This window comes from Arachis hypogaea, chromosome 9, assembly GCF_003086295.3.
Source record: "Arachis hypogaea cultivar Tifrunner chromosome 9, arahy.Tifrunner.gnm2.J5K5, whole genome shotgun sequence".
Classification (NCBI taxonomy): domain Eukaryota; kingdom Viridiplantae; phylum Streptophyta; class Magnoliopsida; order Fabales; family Fabaceae; genus Arachis; species Arachis hypogaea.
Window position 1 is genome coordinate 13,373,879 of NC_092044.1, and position 21,285 is coordinate 13,395,163.

Genomic DNA, 21,285 nt, shown 5'->3' on the forward strand with positions numbered 1-21,285 from the left:
ATTATAGGATGACTTTATATATTTAAAAAATTATATAAATTTTTTAATATTTTTATAATATTTAATTAAATCGATTAAATTTTGGTGAAATCTCGATCAAATCAGTAAATTGGTAACTTTACCGTGGTAACTTTACCGATTTATTGATCAGTCCGATTTTCATAACCTTAGATAAGATAAGATAACAAAATTACAATAAAGTCGAGTTTACATTATTATCTTTACCTAATAAATTGATTGAATTACCTAATAAATTGATTGTATATGTTCACAAATTATTCGTTACCTTTTTTTCTCTCACTCTATCTTCTAATTCGGCAAATCGAGACTCGAGAGTTAATCAGTCACAAATTGTTTGTTTCTTATCAGAAATTCAAACTTATCAATTAGACAATAATTAAAGACTGAACAATGAGATCAAGGCATCATTACAATACTAGGAATAAGGATATACTATTGCAAACTTTGGCCACCTTATACCCACAAAAGATAATGAAAAAGTCAAGGACTAAGAATCTACGAATAGCAAGAAGTTATCCATCAGATCGCAAAGGTTTCAAATTTACTACTTTAGAAATTTCTGATCAACAGAAAGAAAACGACTCAAACGATTTACCAGAGTGTCTTGCTGATCTTGTGATTCCAGGAGATATTCCAGATTTTGATTCTTTATTTTTTTTCCGATAAAAATAATAATTTGTTGGTAGATTTTTTCTTGAATATACCAATTTATTAGTTCATGTTACAACAAAGATATGTAAAAATAAAATTTTAAATATAAATCAATTGAAAATTTAATATTTGTATTTGTTCAAATTGAAAATCACAATGAAATTTTTTTTGTTATTTTAATTTTTATTTTAATCACGTTTCAATTCTTCTCCACCAATTATAATTACTCTGACCTTGTAAATTATGTGTCCAAGAATATTTTATTTTTTAAATAGTTTGAAAATTTCAACAATACCAGATAAACAATAAAGTGATGAACTTCATGCAACAATTACTGAGAATTTATTTAACAATGGAGTATTTTGACATTCCATTCATATGGACATATAGTCTAACACTGTAGCGCATGTATAGACACCACTTTAATTCCAAACCACTCTCTTATTTTAAATAATTGATTTAAAAATATTACATAAAATATTATTTTAAGTCAATATTTAATCCATAAACCTAGTTACGAAGAAGGTGGACAATAATCTCTTAATTTATATTCATATGTACAAATATTTACATACAAAAAATATATAATTTATATTTATATATTTTTAAAATTTATACAAATAAATTAATAAAATTTATCATAATTTAATATTTATGATACTAAATAATTATCAAAATTATTAAAAATTGTTGACCTCTGAAATTTGTGTAATTGATCCGTCCATTATAGCTTGAATATTATTTGCATTCGTAATCCAAACAAAAATTTTAACACTGCTACTTTTTTTGTTTAAGATTATCTCACCGCACACCCTAACAAACCTTGTTAATTTTATAAAGTTCATCGTGCTTCCACTAAATTTTACTTCGAATTCTTTCGTAAATAATTAGCTGACTCAAATTTTTAAGTTTGACAACGAATAATGACAAATTGACAATTGTTATAATCAATTTTAAAGTATATAAAGAAGTACACAAGAGTATTCACAAATAAACTGTTTTTTTTTAAATAATGATTTTTTTAATTTATAATAAAAAATATTATTAAATATGATTTTTTAATTTTTAATTTATATTATTTTCTTTTAAATGATTGTTTCTTTTGTAATGAATATGTTATGCATATTTAGTTTGAAAGTTAGATTATGTTGAATCATATTAGATTATATTGAATTGCGTTATATTATGTTAGATTGATTTAATTTATAATTGTTATGGGGCATTGGGGTGGAAGAGAGTACCTGCCCTGGCATCTCTAATTCTAATAACAGATTATTAAAGATTGTGTAGGGCATTTCGTATAGAGATTATTTTGTGACCAAATCTATTTTTGAGTGGATATCAAAACCTTATTTCAATTTATTTTGTTCATTTAAAATGATTTTTTATTTAAATTTAATTAAAATTACAAATAAAATCTCAAACCATCGATAAACAAAAGAGATATCTACTTGCTGTGTTAATTTAAATTGATTAGCAAGATCATAGAGATATCTAATATTTTTAAGATATACTGAAATTTAAATCAAAGATACAAGTCTGATTGTTTTTAGTTAATAACTTAATATAAATAAAAATTCTTAACAATAAGATTATCTGTATAGTGTTAGAAAATTATTTTAATTTTTTAATTTGTTTATGGACAATACATATATTAATTATAATCACAAATTATGCTATTTTAAATTAAATGACTTATATAATGGTAATCTCATTTATTGTTTTAAATGCTAAATTGAATAAGTTATTATTACTTTTGATTTGGAATTAAATGAAAATAAAATCGGATATTATCTTTTGTTCTTTAGATAATTATCTTTTGGATTTTAGATATATTATCTTTTGAATTTTAGATATTATTTTATTTGGGCTTTAGGATTTCAGTCTCCAATATACCAAAACCACTTTTGTTTGTGGAAGATCGAAAGAATCACAAAATCCAAATCCTTCCATTAATTTCAGACTTTTATGAGTAGAAGTACGCTTTCGAATTATGAGATATTTTAGTAATTTAATATGAATGATTTGAGTTAATAAAATTATTTATTCCAACAAGTGATATCAGAGCCATCCATAATTTAATCATAAAAAATATTCAATTTCTGTTTTTTTCTGTTATCAAATCAATATATATGTATGTTGTTCACGATATGAAATTGTTACATGCATACGAACTTATTTGCATTGTGCGTCAATGTATATAAATTGGTTCGTATATACATACATATAAATTTTGGTTCGTGTATAAAACGCTTCTATATATATGCATTGTTTTTGTTTGCGTTGAACTCAGATTGCGTTTTCTGTCATTTATATATATATATATATATATATATATATATTATTCTTTGATTATATATACATTCTTGCGCACAGAAAGTGTAAAGCATGTTCTATTTTATTTTGTTTGTAAAATTGATAATTTTCTTTGAAATATTGATGGAGTATTATTAAATTATAATTTTTTTAAAAGTCTGAAAAGATATCATTAAAATTTAAATTCTTTTGTGATTTAAATATTTTTTAATTGTTACATAAGAAAATTAGTAACAATTTGGATTATTATACTCACATATTTTATACAGATTTAGTTTTGGAATAAATTGATTGAACATTATGCTGTCAAAATAGCCTCTTTTGTAAAAATTGATTTATTCAAAACATAAGGAATATGGTAATATATAATTTATGCGAATATTGGTCAGCCCAAAGGAAGGTCTATATTTGGCCGAATTATATACACATATTAATAGTAAATACATGTTTAGATAACTAATTAAGAATAAAGTAATGCCTATTATTTATGCGGATAATAATCGGGCCCAAAGGAAGTTTATTATTTAGCCAAATAATAAGCATTGCACACTTTTGTTTATTTTTCTATTAATTATGCGGTCAATAATCGGCCCAAAGAAAGGTTATTGTTTGACCAATTAATAGAAAATATATGCGGTAATAAATAGGTTGAGAAGTTTAAGTCTCTACGTGCGCATTAAGTTGGTCCAAAGAAAGGCTTAATGTGTGACAAGAATTTTGACAATATTTGATTACTACAATGAGAATATCACTTACAGTTATCCAAAGATTGAAAATTAATGTTCTAGATATCTCAATATGGATTTTTTTCATTATTTAACTAAATATTTAGTGCATGTTCCTTTTGTTCTAATTTAGAAACTATGGCTTCAGCTACCAATGTTTCTGCACAAATTAGCAGTATTCCTATGCTGAATGGTTCAAACTTTAAAGTTTGGAAGGATACCGTGGAGATTGTCCTCGGTTGTATGGATCTAGATATATCTCTTTGAGAGGAGAGACTCACTTCCACTCCAGAAAATCTCAATGAGGTTAAAATAGAAAAGTGGGAGAGATCCATCGAATGAGCATTATGATCATGAAACGCTCAATTCCTGAGGCGGGGCTCAATACTGAGGATAAATATGCCAAACAGTTCCTAAAGAATGTTGAAAAATTCTTTACTAAGAATGAAAAGGCAGAGGCAAGTAGTCTTTTGAGCAAACTTATCTCCATGAGGTATAAAGGTAAAGGGAACATAAGGGAGTACATCATGGAAATGTCTCGTCTTGCTTCAAAATTGAAAGCACTAAAGTTAGAGTTGTCTGAAGATTTACTCGTGCATTTCATTTTGATTTCCCTTCCTACACACTTTGGACAATTCAAAGTGAGTTATAACACTCTGAAGGACACTTGGTCCATAAATGAGCTTATATCTCACTGTGTGCAAGAAGAAAAGAGGCTACAACAAGATAAGACTGAAAGTGGTCACATGACTTCATCTTCTCAGTATAAAAGAAAGCGTGATACTACAGCAAGATAAGACTGAAAGTGGTCACATGGCTACAACCTGTTTCTTCTGTAGGAAGGTGGGACACATGAAGAAGGATTGTACCAAATATGCCACTTGGCATGTAAAGAAATGTATAATTCTTACTTTCGTTTGTTCTGAGACTAGTTTAAGTTATGCACCTGTTGATACTTGGTGGGTAGATTCTGTTGCTACTACTCATGTAAGTGTTACTATGCAGGGTTGCCTATGGAACCGACCACCAAGTGATGCTGAAAGATACATCTATGTAGCAGACGGCAATATAGTTGCAGTCAAAGCTATAGGAACCTTTAGATTATGTTCGATAAGTGGATTTTACTTGGATTTATTAGAGATATTTTATGTACCGTCATTTAGACGGAATTTGGTTTCTGTTTCTCATTTGAACAAATCAGGTTATTTTTGTTCGTTCGTAGACAATAAAGTCAGTCTCTTTTATAATTCGAATAATATTTTCTCTGGTCATTTGGTGGATAATCTATATAGGCTTGACTTAAATTCCTATAATAATGAAATACTACAAACGAGTACAAAAAAACTAAATGAGAATTTGACATCATTATGGCACAAACGCCTAGGCCACATCTCTAAACAGAGAATTCAAAGGCTCGTGTCAGATGGAATTCTTGGACCCCTAAATTTGGCGGACTTTGAAGTCTGCATTGAGTGCATAAAGGGAAAAAGGACAATCGAAAGAAAATTAGGTGCCGAGAAAGCTAAAGATGTCTTAGAACTGATACATACCGATATATGTGGCCAATTCCCTACTGTCTCTTGGAATGGACAATGTTACTTTATTATGTTTATAGATGATTACTCTCAATATGAGTATCTATATTTAATTCATGAAAAGTCCTAAGTCTTGGATGTTTTCAAATCTTTCAAAAGCTGAAGTTGAACTTCAACTTGGAAAGAAAATTAAAGCTGTCAAATCTGATCGTGGTGGTGAATACTACGGAAGATATGACGGTTCATGTGAGCAATATCCCAGGCCTTTTGCTTTTTTCCTAGAGGAGTGTGGTATTGTTACACAATACACCATGCCTTGCAAACCTAGCATGAATGGTGTTGCAGAGCGAAGGAACTGAACTCTTAAGGACATGATGAAAAGTATGATTAGTCATTCTTCCTTGCCTGAATTACTCTGGGGAGAAGTCTTAAAAACCGCAGTGTACATCCTTAATAGGGTACCAAACAAAATAGTTAACAAAACCCCTTATGAAATTTGGACTGTGAAAAACCCCATTATAAAGCTTTTTCATATTTAGGGATGTCCAGCTAAGGTGCGACTTTATAGGCCGCATGAAAGAAAATTGGACTCAAGAACAATTAGTTGCTACTTTGTTGGTTACGCTGAGCGTTCACGGTGGTACAAGTTTTACAATCCTGCATCAAGGTCTATTTTGAAATGGGAAATGCAATATTTCTTGAGGATGTTGAGTTTGGAGGGAAGAAAATATTAGGAATGTTGCTTTTGATGAGGATTCTATAACTGACAATAAATCAGGTCTTTGTGTCTATTATTGTTCAAGATACAGTTATAGTACAAGAGCACAATGAGAATCCTACTTTAGATCCAGTTACTGTACAAGAGCACAATGAGAATATTGTTGTTGCTCAAGATACTGCTACAATATAGAAAAATAATGAGAATCCTCCTCAATCCTAACCCGTACAGCAAGCTCAACAACCTCAAGAAGTGTCATTAAGGAGATCCAACAGAGAAAGGAGAAAATCCATCTATGGTCTCAAACAAGCTTCGTGTCAATGGTATCACAAGTTTAATCATGTCATTACCTCATATGGTTTTGAGGTAAATATCATAGATGAGTGTGTATACCGTAAGTTCAGTGGGAATAAATACTTTTTTTGGTCTTATAAGTTGATGACGTTCTGCTTGCCAGTGACGATATAGGCTTGTTGCATGAAACTAAGAAATTTCTATCGAACAAATTCGAAATGAAAGATCTTGATGATGCCTCTTTTGTATTAGGAATCGAGATACTAAGAGATCGTTCTCAAGGTATTCTTGGATAATCACAAAAGAACTATATCGAAAAGATTTTAAGTAGACATGACATGGAAAGTTATAGACCAAAGGACACACCCGTAACTAAAAGAGACAAGTTCAGTTTCAAGCAATGCCCTAAAATGATCTTGAGAAGACAACAATGCATGACAAACCTTATTTATCAGCATTAGGAAATTTAATGTATACTCAAATCTGCACACATCCCGATATATCATTTATAGTGGGAGTGTTGGGTAGATACTTGAGCAATTTAGACATGGATCATTGGATAGCTGTTAAACGCGTAATGCGTTATTTAAAAAGAACAAAGGATTACATGCTTATTTATCGGAGATCAGAAAATTTAGAGATCATTATGTACTCTAATTTCGATTTCATGGCATATGGTTGCGAAACTTTGTCACTGAACTTCATATAGTAGATGACATTGAAAGGCCATTAAAGATATTTTGTGACAATAAGTCAGTAATACTATACTCCAACAACAATAAGAGCTTGACAAAATCGAAGTATACAGACATCAAGTTCTTAGTTGTCAAGGAGAAAGGTTAAGAAAAACAGATTTTCATAGAACATATAGATACAGAGTATATGCTAGCAGACTCACTAACCAAGGGATTGATCCCTAAAGTCTTTCATGAGCACATTACTCGGATGGGTGTCAATATTAGTGATGCCTTGGTTTCGTGGGAGTTTATTTTATGCTATATGTCCGATGACAGATATTGAATTATTTTCTGCAGAATTAAGTTGATGGTTTATTTCATGTTGTGTGAAATGTTCATTTTGCAATATTTGTATTGTATTTGATCTCAATAAAGTTTTAAAGTTGGACTAGCTGGAAATAGACATGCATGAGATCACTTGGCATGTAATTTCCATATTACTCATCCAAATTTGATCTATGTCGTTAAGTATGTTAGGATGGTGATTGTCGTGGTTTAGTCACGACATTAATGTGATAAAAGCTGTGGTAGTTCCATATCTAATGTATGAGACGGACCAGATTGTTAAAGTAATGAGAGAAATAGCATTCAGATGCGTGCATAAAGTTTATAAGATGTAATTATGTCAAGAAAGAATATATGTATAGCCCAAGTGGGAGATTGTTAGGAAATTGTTTTAATTTCCTAATTTGTTTGTGGGCAATACATATATTAATTATAATAACAAATTATGCTATTTCAAATTAAATGACTTATATAATGGTGATCTCATTTATTGTTTTAAATGCTAAATTGAATAAGTCATTATTACTTTTGATTTGGAATTAAATGAGAATAAAACCGGATATTATCTTTTGTTTTTTATATAATTATCTTTTGGATTTTAGATATATTATTTTTTGGACTTTAGATACTATTTTATTTGGGATTTAGGGTTTAATGGGTGTCATGCTCAAATATAAATAGGCCTTCAGGGTTTCGACCCCCAATATACCAAAGTCACCTTTGTTGCTTTTTCCCCATCAAAAGAGTCACAATTCAGCCGCCTAAGAAATACAGAAGGCTTTGTTTATGGAAAATCGAAAAAACCACAAAATCCAAATCCTTCCATCAATTTCAGACTTTTATGAATAGAGGTACACTTCCACATTATGAAATATTTTTGTGATTTAATATAGATAATCTGGGTTAATAAAACTATTTATTCTAACATATAGTTCAAATTTCCTATTTTTAAAAGAGATAACAAAATTATATGCTTATATACATATATGCCAGGCACTTTAAATAAATAATTAACTTAGAACTTCTTTTTTCATTGGCATTAAATTGAAGCACCCTTCTTTCAAGAAATTCTTTATTCACCTCCTGTTGATGGTAATTAATAGTACTCATTAGGAATACATAGATATATATACAGCACAAAAAAGTTTTTTGGTAGAGTAATGCTAAGAAGATAAAAAAAAAACAGTTAAAACTTGTTTTGTTTAACATTTATTAATTATCGCAATAATTAATGAATACTAAATAAAATAAATTATAGCTGTTTTTTATTAATTTTCTTTAGTTACTAAATATTTCCGTTTTTGGTAACCAAAAATTTATGAGCTATTTATTTATATCTGACCAACTATATTATTTGACAAAATTTTTAACACGAAATAAATTATCTTGGCTTAGTTTTAGTTGTTATATATAGAAACATCTGACCATTTATTTTTTAGTACTTAAAATTGGAATAAATTGGTACAAATAATTTTACATTAACTATTAACCTAAATAGTTTTTTTTGTAGAAATCAATATTGCAATTTTAATAAAAGAATTTTTTTAGGAGAAAAAATATCTGTTAGACTTTAAAAGACTAAATAATAAAATAAATTAATAAAAAATGGAAGGACCGGTTCACAAAATCCCCACATAATAAATTAATGATATATCATATATGAAACTTTTTGAGGATCATAATACATTTGTCAAGCAGGAGTGTTCATGAATCGGATCGTATCCGTAAATTTGCAGTAAATATCTGCATCCGATTCGAAAATTGTGGATACTATTCGATCTGCATATTGATCAAATCGGATAGGATATGATCTGGCCTTTTTACAGGTCGAATTACGGATCGTATCGCGGATATTTGCTTTTCATTCGCATATTTGATCCGCACAATAATAATTAATATATATATATATATATATATATATATGTGTGTGTGTGTGTTGGTATTATATTTATTTGTTTGTATGTTTTAGTTAGTAATTATTATTCATATATTGTATTATTTTATTTTTGTTATTTAAGAAAAGTTTGATTAAAAATATTTTAAAAATAAATAAGTTTAAAAGTGTGAAAAAATATTTTTATTGAATTTTTTACATAGAAATATAATTAAAAAGAGAAGGTTCAATTATGCGGATATATCTGATATCCGATCGTCGGATCTGACACAAAAAAACACAAATATCATATCTGATACATGCAAATTGTGCGAATTGGATCGAATTTTTTGCTATATCCGATCCGATCCGCGTACACCCCTATTCCCAACGCCGTCCCTCCCATACTTTTTTTTGGAAATCATACTACATAATGAATCTTTTTACTGTTGTTGTTATTATTGTTGTTATTATTATTGTTGTTGCTAGATGTTGTTATTATTATTATTATTATTATTATTATTATTATTATTATTATTATTATTATTATTATTATTATAAAAATGATTGGTTCATCTTATTATTATTATTATTATTATTATTATTATTATTATTATTATTATTATTATTATTATTATTCTACGAAATTTTTAGTTTAATTTTTAAAAAATATATTATTGAATCTTATTATTATTATTATTATTATTATTATTATTATACGAATTTTTTAATTTAATTATTTAAAAAATATGATTAGGTCTTTTATTATTGTTATTATTATTATTAGATATCACTCTCATTATTATTATTATTATTATTATTATTATTATTATTATTATTATTATTATTATTATACGAACAAAAATAATTTAATTTTTTAAATTAATTTCCTTTATTATTAATATTTGTATGCTTTTGAAGTTTTTTAGAATTTTTTTATTTTTTATTTTTTGGTTTTAACTTTTCCAAAATTTATGAATATGAAAAAGTAGAAGATAAAATTGTAGAGGGCATGAGTAATATTATTGAATAATGGGTAGTAATTAAATTTGGGCTTTTTGTTTGGATAGATTGTGGATATGATTCATATAACAAAGTCAAAAAATAAAAAAAAATTATTAATTTATCCAAAAAAAATTGGTCATTACAGAGTTGGTTCAACTAGACCATATTAAAGCCAATTTATAAATATATTTAATTTTGAGTTAAAACTAATATTTTTAACAAATTTAGTATGAATGCTATTTAAGTTATTTATTTAGAATATTTTTATATGATCCTTTAAAGATTAGATTATTCTTTCCTCAATAAAAACATTCCCTTCAATAAACTACCAAAGACGATGATGATTACGTTGTTATTTTGTTTTGTTTGTTGGTAATTTTCTGAAGGGCAAGAAATAAATATTATCTTTTCAAAGGTATAATAATAGTCTATATTATTATCTTCACATAAATTGATTGATATGTGATCTTAATTGGTATGTGCAAAAAGATATGCTCTTTCTTGACGTGGAAGTAAAATTTTATTCATAAATCAGCCTGAAGGTATTTATTTAAAAAAAATCGGATTAAATTTTAAATTGCAAAAAGACATACTCTAATTATTTTTTCTTTTGGATTTTTTGTGTTCGTTTGGATTGATTTTTGAAAAAAAAATACTTATTCTTTTATTTTTTTAAAAAATATTTTTTATAACAAATAATAATTATTTTACATTTGAATAGATTTTTTAAAAATAATTTTTAAATATTAAAAACGTTTTTTGTTTTTGTTTTTTTTAAGTATTTTTTAAAGACGTATTTAAATAGGTTTTAAATTGAATAAAAGTATTTTGTTTAAAAAAAAACTTTTTTTACTAATATTTTAATGTAAATATTAAAATAATACTTTTTTTAACTTGGCTAAATCCACACCGAATGAGAATAAACACTCTTAGCCCCTATCTTAACTAGACAATCCACAATAACATTAGCTTTTCTTCTAACCCAAGTAAAGGACACCTCCCAATTTTTACTTAACAACTCCATGATCTTCTCTGTAATATCCATATTATCACCTTCAACATAGTTGGTAATATTGTTCAACAAAAGATACACCTCCATAAAATGAGTTTCATAAATCAGAAAATTACAACCAACTTCTCACGTAATCATAAGACCACTACAGACTGCCAATAATTTATTTTTGAAAACTAAATCAAAGGGCAGACGCCCTGAGCTACCTAGAACTCGTGCCATAATGATCACGGATAACGCTTCCAAAGCCTGCAACAAGAGAGTCCAGGAGAATACTAGCATCACAGTTGACCTTAAGAATATTCTAGGGGGTGGCTGCCACAAAAAAATTCTGGACTACATAATTTCAAAAGTTTCTATCCTTCTTCACCCTTTTCAACTCATTCACCAAGGCTCTCGCAAGGCAAGAGATTTTCCTCCTAGGCCAAGATTCATTCGGGTTGAATAAATCATTACATCTATTTCACTAAATCTACCAAATTCTAGCAGTTACTACTTCCTCTTTATCATTAATAACGCTAGTAATTCAGGATCGAAAGTTAGAAGCATTAGCATGTTCAACAATAGAAGGATCTAAAGAATTCCATACATGACGAGCAGTGGAACAATCCCGAAGGCAATATAACACAGATTCAGGCTCGTAACCACATTTATTACAAAGGTCACTTACCGCTAAACCCCTTTTATGACGGAAGACATTAGTGGGAATGGCATCATGCAATGCAAGCCAAAAGAGGAATTTGACCTTTTCTGGAATGGAAAATTTCCATAGCCACTTCCAATTATCGTTACCTCTCTATTGAAATTTTATATGCGCAAGCCAAATGTACACGCTTTTGCTAGTACAACCCTTTGAAGAAGCTAGTTTCTAAATCCAACCTGATTTATTCACACTCCTTTTAGGAGGAGGAATACCTCCTCCAAAAAGGATTTAATATCCTTGAAAATTGGGTGTACAAATTTTCAAAATTTCAAGTCCCATCATAGTTTATCATCCAATTTAAGCAATAAATCAGAGACATGAACAAATGAAAAAAAATCTGCAAGAATACTTAAAGAACTTCAAGGATCATACCACAAGAACTGAAGAGAACTCCTTGTCTGCCATCCACGACCCTCTTTGATGGTCATATAGACTTTGGAGATGTTTTTCGACACAAAGGACCCATGTTTAGCCGATCCCCAATTCCTATTTTGCTTCAAATATTTATGAGAAAGAAGTTTCACCTACAACCACTCCTTATCCTTCGTCATTTGCCAAACCAATTTACCAATAAGCGCCACATTAACACATTGCGAGTCTCTAACTGCAAGCCCTTCTAAATTTTTGGGAGCCACAACTTTCTTCCACTTAACTAAAGGAAGACCTCTGCCATCCGCATTTCCTTCCGACAAGAATTGGCGCATCATGGAGTCAATCTTGTCATGAGCATAAGAGGGGAAAAAGGAAGTTTGCATTTGATAGACCGGAATTGAAGATAGAACTAATTTTACCAAATACAATCTCCCAGCCTTGTTTAGCATGCGCCCTTTCCAACTAGCCAATCTAGCACGAATTTTCTCAACCACCTCTTGGATCGTCTTTCGCGCAACTCTATCATGATCAATATTCACCCTAAATATCTTTCCAAGTGTTGAGTGAAGTGAAGTGAATGTTAGAAACACCAGATAAAATATCCTTCCTTCTCTAAGAAACATTTTTAGAGAATTGAGCTTTCGATTTGGATAAATTCAACTTAAGCCCAGATGCCTTTGTAAAAATGTCCAAAGCTTCCATGACTATTTCAATTTGATTCTTAGTGGCCTTACAAAAGAGGAGAAAATCATCAACAAACATAAGATGGGAGACTCTAGGCCCTCCTTTCAAAACAGCCACCGATGACTATTTCAATTTGATTCTTAGTGGCCTTACAAAAGAAGAGCAAATCATTAACAAACATAAGATGGGAGACTCTAGGCTCTCGTTTCGAAACAGCCACCGGAATCCAAGAATCACTAGAGACAAGGTGAGAAATAAGGCAAGCAAGTCTTTCTATGCAAATAACAAAGAGCTATCGCGACATTGGATCTCCTTGTCTCAGACCCTTTAGAGATTTGAAACTTTGAAGTCTTTTCCCATACCATAGAATGGACAAGGAAGAGGAGCACACACAACACATAATAAATCTGACAGTTGTAGTTGAAAATCCAAAATCCTTCAAGAAATGCTCCAATAAACGCCAATCAACACGGTCAATACGCCTTCTCAAGATCAATCTTGAAAGCAATAGTTCATTTTTTGGACTTTGTCTTCCGCATGAAATGAAGAAATTATTGAGTAATAATAATATTTTCACTAGTTCCTCTTTCAGGAATAAATTCGCCTTGCAATGGACCAATCGCCTCAGAAAGAAACGGACGAAATTGATTCACCAGAACCTTAGTTACAATTTTATAAATAACATTGCATAAGCTAATTAACCTAAATTCCTTCATATTCGTCGGATCATCCACTTTTGGAATAAACTAAGAATAATCAAAGCCTCAAAAAAATAATCATCAATACAACATTATTTTAGGTCAATATTTAGTTTAGGAACCTCATAGTAAAAAAAGTGGGCAATGACCCCTTTAAATTTGAATTTTTTATATAAATTATATAAAAATTTTGGTTTAACTTTTCAAAAATTTTTATTTAATTTTATTTTATTGTAAAAATATTTTTTTGTTTCTTTCAAATATTTTATCTAACTTTATTTTTGATTTGACCAATAATAATTTTTACTTATATTTATAGATATTTGTATATAAAAAATATATAATTTATATTTATACCTTTTTTAGAATTTATATAAATAAATTAATAAAATTTATTTGTTGAAGATAATTTAGTCTTTATAATGCCTAAATAATTACTAAAATTACGAAAAATTGCTAATCCCTAAAATTTGTGTAATTGATCCGTCCATTATAGCTTGAATATTATTTGCATTCGGACTCGAAACAAAAATTTTAACACTATAAATCAGTTATTGTTCTTGGCAATCATTCTCATCATTATGAATTAATACACATTCCTAGCAAACCACAAGTCCACAACGGACACATATTTTCACATCATGCTCTCCTTTATTAGATAAGAAACTAGAAACCCTAATAAAAGTACCCATGCTCCATGTTTTTGGTGTTACAACGTATACCTCATTCTAAATAGTAGAGACAAATTTAATCTCACTTCGAATTTGTTATATTTCGGCAAGAGTCGATTTCAGTGCATTATAAAAAGATAAATTTTATCAAATCCTTTTTAAGATTGTGTAAAGCGTGGACATTAATTATTAAATATAGTAGTATATGTTACTCTTTGTCACAGATTTAGATAAATACGATAATATATAAATATACATAAAATATATATTTTTTTATATTTTTTTAAATTAAGACATAGAGACACAATATATAAAATATAAAATTTGACTTTTTTATTTCTAATTATTTTTTAAATTACTAATTTTTATTTCTGACTGATTGTAATAGTGATGAAGTATATTAAAGAAGATAAAATTGACGTTTAGTTTATACAAGTGTAATTACTCGTATCATACACGTGATAAGATTAAAATTATAATTTTAAATTATTTTTAAAATTAATTTAAATTATAATAATTTGATTAATAAAAAATTAATATATTATGCATTGTTTTTTTTTTAAATTTAGTATTAATTGGATTAACTCTAAAATAGTTATTAATCAATTTTAATAATCTACTTTCTTCAATAAATCAGACATATATACTGAATGTGATCATAAATAATATAGTAATAGTTAAATCAACCAACAAACATATTGACTATTATCACACTCTAAAACAAATTAAATATAAAGGCTATTAGCACGCACTTATAAATTTATAAAATCCCACTGTCTTTAATTCGTGCAAGGGTTTATTTATCAAATAAACTTAAAATATAAACAAAAAATATTTATAAAATGGACCTAGCATCACTTGAAAGAATAATGGAAAATAATCAACTTACCTTATCATCCATAAGAACCATTTCTATGTAAGTCGTGTTGTTCTTGTCAAATTTGGATGTGACTTTTCATAACCTTATAATTCTTGCCTTTATTTTTCAAATTCTTTCATTACATAATCTATCATAAGTAATACTGTTGATAGAATCGTAGTTAGTATCCTTTAGGTATGAAAAATAATAAACAGAAAAAGTTATATGTCTGAGGTACGAATTTTCTAGATGATAAATAATTGTAACAATTCACTATTAATCCTTATATATATACACACACTAATTATACACGTTAATATTTAACAAATATTTTCAATGGAGATACTTACTCAATATATATGTTATCGACATTAATTATATGCCAATATTTTTAGGAAAGAGCTAAAAGAGGAGATATATAAATATATATAATATTAATGCTATATAGGAAGCATACATAAATTGCTACATTTTTTATTATGTTATACAACTTAAAATTATACTATCATGTTATTATTAATCCTAGATACTTGCTATAATTATATCAAATTTAATTATGAATCTAAATAAATAAAATAGATAACATTCAATATTATTTTTTTCTTTTTTACATTCAATATTACTGTAAATATAAAAAGTAAAATAATTAATGAAAAAATATGAGCAGAAAATAAAACATATTAATTAAAATTCAATTTGTTATCTAATTAATCTTGTGTCCATACGATATAACTTTACAAAAGTGTTATGAATCACAATCTTTTTTATTCTACAAAAAAGAAAAATACTATATGTAGCCTTTAGTAGTACAAAAAATAATTATAAATATTAATTATTGATATTGATATTAATCATAATTGATTATTAATACTCTAATTTTTTAAAATATATTTTACCTTTTTAAAATATAATGCATGTACCGTGTAGACTTTATTATTATTATTGTTGTTGTTGTTGTTGTTGTTGTTGTTGTTGTTGTTGTCCACTATTGATATCAAATTAAATGGGTCACTATTAATGTGTGCATCAATTATCTCCTAATAAAATTATTACACTTGAATGAGAATTAGAACTATATCAATTGATATAATTAGAATGATTAAAAATATCAATGATTTATAAGTAGTTTAATAACGCATTAAATATTAATTTGATATAATTATAATGAAGATATTTTCTTAAAATAATATAATCATGCATTATTCACGAGCTAATTGTAATATAATTAAAATAAATTTATTTGAGAAAAAAATCATGTATAATTTTTAGAAATTATAATAATTTTTTATTTATATATACGTATATATTAATTTTGTTAAATAATTATATATATATATAATTATATACATATATATAAATAAAAAAATATATGAATTATATTTTGTTAAACTCCATGTTATCAGCTATTAAAAACATTTAAATCACATGTGTTCATTTTTTTTGTTATAATTATTACATTATATATATATGATTATTTTTTGTTCTACAATCGTGCAATAATATTTTTTATAATATTATTGCTATATATGAAGCAATTTTATATTACTATAATTATATCAAATTTAATTATGACTATAAATAAATAAAATAGGAAACAATCAAAACTAATTTTTTTTATAGTCAAAATTTACTGTAAATATAAAAAATAAAATCACTAATGATTAAAAATTTGAGTAGAAAATAAAAATCCATAAGCTAAATTCAATTTGTTAACTAATTAATTTTATGTCCATATAATATTATTATTATTATATATTGATTAAAACTGTGAATAATACTAATAAAACTATTACATACGAATGAGAATTAGAACTATATCAATTATATTAATTATATAAATTCAAAATTATTATTATTATTATTATTATTATTATTATTATTATTATTATTATTATTATTATTGAGTAATGATGATAATTCATGTGATAATGAATATTACCTATAAAACATCTAAAATTAAATAATATTTAAGTATAATTATGTGACAATTATAATTCAAAAATTATTATATATGAAGTCAGGTGAATTATTATTATAATTGATATAATAATTGCTATAATTGCTACATATTCTCAATCTTATCGGTTGTATCAATTTAATTATATCAATTATATTCAAATTAATAGTCAATTTTTTATGAAAATTCTTTCTATAATTAGGTTATACTTATGAGATTATCTTGTATTAATCGTTATAATTAATTTAATAAAGATATTTATTAAGTATATATGTTATCTATATTAATTATATGCCAATATTTGTAAGAATGAGTTTAAAAAAGTGATATATAAATATATATAATATTATTGTTATATAAAAAATAGATTTAAATAATATATTAAATATTAATTTGATATAATTATAATAAAAATATTTTTCTAAAATAATATAATCATACATTATTCATGAGCTAAATGCAATTAAATGTATAATATTATTCTATATTATTTATTTACCGTCATGATTTGATTTCATTGTTTTCTAGTTTATTTACTTACATAAATGATTAAAATATATAACATAACTATCGTAATTATTATAATTTTATGATATAATTATAATTAACATATTTTATCATAATTAAATATTGATTTGATATAATTATAATGAAAAAAATTTCCTAAAATAATATAATCATACATTATTTATGAGCTAATTATAATACAATTAAAGATATTATTATATCATAATGTCTACTTACTATATTAATATAATATCAAAAGATACATGTTTCATTATTTTTTATAGATAAAATCAGTTTTTATTGGCAACTAAATTGTGTTTAGGTCAACGAAAACTATATGTTTAGGTAGAGATTTTTTGTCAAATATAATGAAAATACAAATAAAGAAATAAAGGATAAAAATAAACTTAAATAATATATCTGGCACCACTTCATTTTATTAATTATTAAATTATTTATAAATAGTACATAAAAATACTCATAATATATAAATTGAGACAATAATTTAAAATTTTTTAATTGTAATTTAATCAAATACTAATATTAAAACCAAATTACTTAAACAATATTGAATCTATTCTAGTTTTTAGTCATGTATAATATAGAGTCATTCTCGTAACGATAATCAACTGAAATAACATCGTAAATATCAATATTTAGAATTCGTGCAAATTCAAACCATCCTCTTGTTAAATAAGCTTCATCATTCGCTATCCATGCAATGCGGCAAGGTATAGAATTGCCACACCGAGAAACCAAACTAACCCTTATTCCTCTCAATGGCATTGCATGCATGCAAAAGAAAGCCAGTAATTTCTGAAAAAAATCACAATATGTTATAAAATTATTATAATAATGAACAAATTAGAATAAGAAAATTTAAATATATTACCAATCATTGAAATTACATATCCGAATTTGTCACGAATTTAGCAAAACTGAACTTAAACTGAGAGAATTCAATCTCATTATGTGCTCCACTTTGAAGATTTTTGGGCAGACGTAAAAAGCATGGAGGGGATGGAACTTGAACTTGCCCTATAAAATTCTGTGGATGCAATTCCTCAATCAAAAATCGAGCTCCTCCCAAGAAAGCTAACTTTAACCACATTCCATTAGGTTAGTCATAATAGGTGAGTAGATCCAACCGTCCTTCGGTAAAGTAGAGATTATTGCCCTTTCTTTGAACGCTTACATCCATGTAATTGGAACCTGAATCAGTGAAGACAACTCGATGAGGTATTTCATGGATGTGATGCATTGTAAACGATTGTGGTAAAAGACAATCGAACTAGAACATTAGACGATAAGAATAACTTAGAGTAACAACAATTAATAAATTATTAAAAGAATAATATAATAGAATGAATATATGAAAAATATTATAAAAAATTATAAATTGTACCTTAAAAGGATCAACTTCAATAAAAAACGAAGAATACATTCTTATTCTATGAAGTAGTAGAAAAAATACTAAATATAAAATTATGAGATGACTCTCAAATTTAGATTCATGTACCACAGAAAAATACTATTTATAGACCTTAGTAAAATAAAAATAAATATGTAAATTACTTATTATTAAGACAATTTTTTATTATGTACGGTAATTACGTATTATAATTGATAAGTAGTTTAATAGTACATTAAATATTGATTTGATATAATTATAATAAAGATATGTTCCTATCTTAGTATAATTATATATTATTCATTAAATATTAATTATAATACAATAATATAATTATAATAAAGGTATTTTTTATAAAATAATTTAGAATAGATGAAAAATTTCATTCGTTTTGGAAGAAAAATGGATTCACGAGAGATCGACACGTCACCCTTATTAGCCGGAAAAAAAATCTAATTTTAGTATATTATATATATATATATATATATATATATATATATATATATATATATATATATATATTATACAATTAGTTTATACATATGCATATTGTACATGTGTATATAATTAAATTATTATTTAAAATAGGTAATTATATAATAATTTATTAGAATTTTAATAACTAAATTTTATTTTTTTTCCTAATTCATTCTTTTTCAAACACAGCAGAAAAAAAAGGTAAAAAATTGAAAAAATTTCTTTCTTCAAATCAGATACCCTAACTCTGTCTTCGTAACGACTTTCACTCCTTTCCATTCTTTCATCATTATTGAGCCTCCCAAGCATCACCGCCTCACTGGATGTTCTGTTTTTTTCGACTATTGTGCCATTGTCATCCTTCAAAGCATGACCACCGTCATCGTCATAAGCAGCGCCATCGTCCTCCTCATGGTCTCCTTTTTGTTAGTGTTGCAAGTGTGAGGAGTGTTGAAGTTAGTCCCACATCTAAGAAAACATGGAAGAGTGAGGAGTTTAAAAGATGAGAGACCCATTAACTTGACACCTTAAGGTTTTGAGTTGGATGTGGTGTCTTCTCATCTTATGTTCTCTCACTTGATTCCTCCCCGAAATCTCCCCGATTGTCGAGAGCTCCCCACGGTTGACCCAACAAAGTGGTATCAGAGCCGATGGTTAATCGGTCTGGTGGTTTTAAGGGGTATTCAAGGTGAAGCATCGAAAGTCTTCCCGGCAAAGGTGGTCCGGGCGGCGTGTCCCGCGGTGTTTTGCGGCGGTGTGATGGACGAATACTCATGGTGGTGGAGGAGCTAGAGGGGAGTTGATGCTTGATGTGGAGGCTCACACTTGAGGGGGAGATTGTTAGTGTTGCAAGTGTGAGGAGTGTTGAAGTTAGTCCCACATCTAAGAAAGCATGGAAGAGTGAGGAGTTTAAAAGATGAGAGACCCATTAACTTGACACCTTAAGGTTTTGAGTTGGATGTGGTGTCTTCTCATCTTATGTTCTCTCACTTGATTCCTCCCCGAAATCTTCCCGATTGTCGAGAGCTCCCCACGGTTGACCCAACACTTTTCTCTCACTGAGTCTCTATTTCTGCCTTTTCTTAGAACTTAACAATGTCATTCAAGTGCCATCATAGTAGTTGTTATTGTTATTATCGTTTTCCTGTGACCTCCTTATTTCCAAGATTAAGTTTTTGTTTTATATTTTCTATTTGCTTTATGAAATTTAATTTTGTTCAATTTTAAACAGATAAGAATCTAAACTTCTACTTTGATAGATAGTTGGAATAATAATTGCATCTGAGCATGTGACAGGAGAGCGATGTCACCAAATCTTGAAGTTAGAAGAGAAAAGTTGGGTTGAGCAAGATAGAAAGTGATGCCATCCGAATTGTAGCTTTTGTTTAGTGTGTTGATGGAGAAAGTGAAATGTGTGGAAAAATTCATGACCTTGCCTGTTTTTTTGTCCGAAAGATGTAATGGTTTGTGATATTTAACTCTGCCAAGGCTATCAGTCCCATAATAAGTAAGGAGAACTGATCGCTTGAACGTTAAAAGAGGTGTTCTTTTAGGAAAGAATGATTTGAGTTTTGGAAAAATAAAAATAAATTTAGTTAATAATATTTTAAGAAATTATATAATTATTCATTTTAAATAATAATTTAATTACAAAATGGTTCAACTATAATTAAGATATTAATTCTCATTAAATTAAAATAGCTCAAGTTATAAATATGGTTAGTTATCAAGTTAAGATAATATCTAATTAGAAAGTGACACATCATAGAGAGTA